This window comes from Acanthaster planci, unplaced genomic scaffold (assembly GCF_054643075.1).
Source record: "Acanthaster planci isolate LZ-2023a unplaced genomic scaffold, COTS_SCS Contig175, whole genome shotgun sequence".
Taxonomy (NCBI): domain Eukaryota; kingdom Metazoa; phylum Echinodermata; class Asteroidea; order Valvatida; family Acanthasteridae; genus Acanthaster; species Acanthaster planci.
Genome location: NW_028257796.1, coordinates 33,127 through 38,189, shown reverse-complemented (window position 1 = coordinate 38,189; position 5,063 = coordinate 33,127). Strand labels below are relative to the sequence as shown.

At 38.5% G+C, this 5,063-nt stretch overlaps 1 long non-coding RNA gene across 1 annotated transcript; it reads right to left on the bottom strand.

Moving 5' to 3' along the window:
* Nucleotides 1-701: 701 nt before the first annotated feature.
* LOC147795085 (uncharacterized) lies at nt 702-4,822 on the bottom strand. The gene is made up of 3 exons (XR_015424140.1): nt 4,155-4,822; nt 1,976-2,085; nt 702-1,168 (listed from the first exon to the last, which is right to left on the bottom strand). It is a non-coding gene; the product is annotated as an uncharacterized LOC147795085 (long non-coding RNA).
* Nucleotides 4,823-5,063: the final 241 nt, after the last annotated feature.

The following is a 5,063-nucleotide window of genomic DNA, read 5'->3' as shown; positions in this document are numbered from 1 at the left end:
AGATTCAATGGTTGGATCAGATTATATGTCTGTAGATTCACATGTCCTTGTGAAAGAAGCTTTAGTAGTAATTAAATCAAAGATTATTCGATTTCAACCATTCCTGTTGCCATTTCTGTAATTTCAGGACCCCACAAGAGCCTGCCGATCGCCAGCTCACTCCAGGGGATATAGTTGTAGTCGCATTTGAGGATGCATGGTATCCAGGTGCCATCAAGCGCATCATTAGTGATGAACTGGCAGTTATATACTGCATGGATCGTCCAAATAAAAATAAGCAAAGTTTTGTTTGGGAAAAAGATCTGACCGTTAACAGGAAATTCATTCTGTGTGTTGTTAATCCAAGTTCACTTATTCCAGATCCATCTTAGCGTTACTTTCACTTGGACAGCAAAGAAGTAGGTAAAATTAATGCACTATACAGTGTCTATGCTAATAAGTATTTTTAAACGTTTATTGCCAAATGTAGTTTTGTCTAAGTATGTCATCAGAGGTTTGTCTAAGGTCTGTAGTCAAAAGTTCATCAGTTTTTCAGCAAAAATGAGTCACCCAGGTGGCACGAACTGAATAAATTCAATGAAATTCATTTAATGAGATGTGCCATGTTCTTCAGATGGGATCGTCAGTGTATAGCCTCCACAATAAAATACAGTTTTTAAGAAACAAGATTAGAGTGAAAAATAAAATAGTCATTGACTCAATTTACTTGTTCCTCAGAATTGTTTAATGTTGCAAATGGTGCACATTTAAATATACATACATGTACTTAAGTTCACAATGTCAAAGATTTCAACTTCTGTGAAGCTCATGTGCAACCTTCTTGCATGCATATAGGGCATCTAAAAATAGGCTGAAGTGGCTTATCAGATATGTAGATCACAGAGATGCTCCCAAGAAATGAAAAAGCATGTGCATGTATTAACACCTGCACATAGTAACATAGGCAATTTTCTGAAGGTGAGGCAACTGCCTTGAGGGCTCCAGTAAAGCAAGTCATAATAACTTTGATTCGAAATTTTTGGTGTCCGTGTCATTTTTGTAACTAACGTTAAACTACAGGACAAAGATCTTTGAAATTGAGGGTATCTGTTCTTTGGTTGTCAATGATAATGTCCTCTTTGAAGTCCTTGCAAGCTTCGCAACCAGCTGTTTTCCTCAAGTCATCAAACTGCAAATCATTTAAAAGTGTTGTGTGTGAAAAAGTACACTTGTTAACGTTAGTTACGGTGTCCACCTTATTAAGATATCGTAAAATTAGTAACAATTAACATTTTTTTAAAGATGACTTTCAGAAAGGAGGAAAAGCTTAACCACAACAATACAACTCCACATTGTTTTTCTTTGACTTTTATTATTGCATGGTTGACTGCAAAGTGGACACCGTAACCAACGTTAACTTATGAGGCCCCCCTCTACAGAAAGCACTGCACGGAAGAAAATTTCTTGGGCCGATTATCTTCCCATTGCTATTTTCTGATAGAGGGTGGTCCATTGTCATAATTTAAAAGTAAATTAAACACCTTTCACTAGATTGAATTTTTACCTATGTGTCCCATTTTTGTTAGCCAGTATTGTGTCCTTACACATACAGAAGTGTACAGTACATGTACACTGCATGCTTTGTGTGGACGTACATGTACATGTATACGATGTACATTTGTACATTCAGTGCACGCATGGAATCGACATTGAAGATTTTAAGACAGCTAATCGGGGTGGCACGACATTGAAATACACTTTCAATGGATTTGCAAGCATCTGAAAACAAGGATTTTCGTGTTTTAATAGGCTTATGGATGTTTCTGGAAAAGGGCCAAGGTACGGTAAATATAGGGCAAGGCAAACCTGGCCGTGAGGATGGAGATTTTTGTGTGGCACCTCGGCCAGTAAGGACAACGATAGCCAGTGACAGCAGTGACTGGGAACTCCTTGTCCCGAGTTCAGCAGAGAAAATTAGAAACCAATTATTACTTACCGCATCTGCGCTTGCAGTACCATCGGCACACTGTTGGTGACTTGCTGATGCAGTGGGTGGCAATGGTGTAGGCTGGCCATCAAAAAACACCGGTTCTTTACACTTCAGTCCTGCCACAAAACATACAAGTATGCCAACCGATGAATTACACCATTCCGCTGAAATTCAAAAGCATCATACTGGTGTGAGAAAAAAAACATGAATACTAGGAAAATTACTGGGGGCAGTACAATATATGAGATGCATCCTGAGAAATCAATGCAAATATGGCAATGTTTTGGAGAACAGCAAGAATAATCAATGATTTTGCACAGGGGAGAACAGAACGCTTACCAGTATTTCAGGCATGCAACTTGGACTTTAACAAAAACTGAGAAAAATTCCAGTCTTGACAAGGCTTTGTACAGTGTTTTTAAATTTTCAGTGGCATGAGCGTGGAGCGAAAAACAAGGAAATCAACTGATCCCAGGAAATGTTGCACGCCTGGTATTTGTACAGTGCCTTACGTGTATTGATAAAAGTTGTAGATTGAACCCCCCCCCATCCCATTTAAGGCCTTTGCCCTCTGCCCCCTCCTCCACCTCCCCCCCCCCCTAAAGAAAATAATCTGTTGATAGTCTGCCTTGGTCAGTGTTTTACCTTTCACTCCATGAGAACAACGTACATGTACATGTACAGTAGTTCAGATCATAACTTTCCCCCTCCAGAAAATGAAGGTCGGGTAAGTATTCCACATGCAAAGTGGCTTAACAGTCAACCAGCCATAGGTAGGGCTTAGTCAATTTGAATAATTCACTAATCGAATATTCAATCTTCAATAAGACCGAATATCTAAATATTTGGTCATACCGATCGGCAGATTGTTGAACAAACCGTACAAAATGAATTGCAATAATGCACACAATGTACATGTCCATTATAATCAATACAATAGCTTCTCACATCTAGGAGTATCTCCAGCCACGATTTAGCAAGATTTGAGAGATAAACAATACTTCTTGCCCAGTTGAAATTTCTATTGCTTTTAAATTCTTCAATGAATAATTTTACTTTTTGAATTGTTAGTAAGATGTCTGTCGCTTTCCATTTGAATCAGCTTGAAACAAGCCTCCATAGTCCAATTTTTCTCATTCAAAGCAGCAGAAAATTTTCCCTTCCTTTTCATGAATTTTGCATTCGAATATTCAATTTCGGAAAATCATATTCGAATATTTGATAATCGGACAAATATTCGGTTATTCGGCACAGCCATACATACATGTTTAGAAAACACTGAAAATTTTTCAAAAAAGTCTCATAGGGTTTGTGCACATACATGTACTAGGCCTAGTACAAGCACGTCAAATGATGTCCGTGTATGGAACTCTTTCCAAAAATCACTAATTTTCCTTTGTGGTGGTTTATTAGCCATCAGAAGTAATGCCCTGTCCTTACATGCACAAGCCAAATTTAGCCAAAAAAATACAGGAGGAGCATTCACTTAGAAAACAGGTTGTCAAATGATTTCCATGTTACATGGTGTCCAACTCTTTGATATGATTTAATCACTTCTCCAAGATACAAACACATGTAGATACTGACAAACACAAACCTGGTCATCAGGTAAAGTTGGGATAATGCAAAAAATTACTAAACTTATTTCCATTGGCATGATTGGGCTTGCAAACATTAATGCCTCCGCATCCTACACTAAATAATAAATAATGTACTATGTATTGTACATGTAACTAGTACTACAAGTATGTTACAGAGGCTCAACAGTTTACAAATATTTGGTCCAGTTTTGTTGTTTGAAGTGATATAGGAAAGTATGTAATAGAAAAATGTTGATACAAGAAGTTTGGATTCCCTTGGACTCAGCAAAACAAAGAACAATTGATTGGAAGCAGGGATGTTTTAAGATGTTTTGGGGGTATGTTTTGTACATGTCATGCAGAGCAAACCCCACAGTTCTGAGGATAATCTACAGGAGTGACGTCATGTGGCAAAAAAAATTTAATCACAATTTCCTTTTGAAAAAATGACAATGATAATATCCCAAATGAACAGCGTCCTCACGCAATTTGCGTGTCCCTAACCATGCTACATCATGTAGGCTTAACTTAACTACGTAACTCAAACTCTTCCGAAAATGGATCTCTCATTCCAATAAAATTACATGTACATGTATTGATGTTACCTCCTTTTCGAGACTTCGGATCCCACTGATCTTCGGCTCTAAAATGACAACTGCACAACTTCGTATGGAATGTTTCGGGTCGCCATTGCGTTCCGTCTCCATTCACCCTGTTGATACGCATAACCCAAATATCGTACCACTTCTTCCAATCAGGCCCGTCATTTGGTGATGGAAAGTTGTAGAAATGACACCCATAACCTGACTTGTGCCCACAACCGGCTGCACAACAGATCATTTTTGACAAATTTAGTCCATTGATCGCCAGCAGTACATGTATGTACTGTAGCCTACATGTGCATACAGTTGGCCTGACGTTTTGTTCAATAAACAGGATCCAAACAGCGTGGCTCCGAATTATTTTGCGTGAATTATGTGTTTACGAGTCTGGGTGCCGTGCAACAAGGACAAGCGGCGTCTCCAGCTGACTTATCTCTTATTCAAGTCGTTTACTTATCATTTCGCCCAAAGGGCATGGAATAATGACGTTGCTCAGTTCAAACATATAATGTCGTTGAGTTGCTTATATCATAGAGCTACAAACCCAAATTGTAGCTCTATGCTTATATATTATAGAGAAAGGGCAACAGCGACACTGTAGCGCGTACGTAAACCCACCAGCACAGATCGCGAAATAAAGTTGCCTACAGCTAGCTCGCCCTGTATGTGACCGCCCTCTTTTGATGGATATCAGGCACACGTAAAAGTGCGTTTCCTCCTGTTTGCTTGTCTTTTGAAGTATTAAAATGAGAAGTAAAAGAGTGAATAACTTAATGAAAACTAAGTTAATACGAAAACACAGATTGTTAAAAATAAATACGTCTCGCGTATGTACTTTCTTCAAACATCAACCCCCCCCCACAAGCCTATTCAATTAAGATTGAATTTTAAAGTGCGCCAGAAGTTTGATGA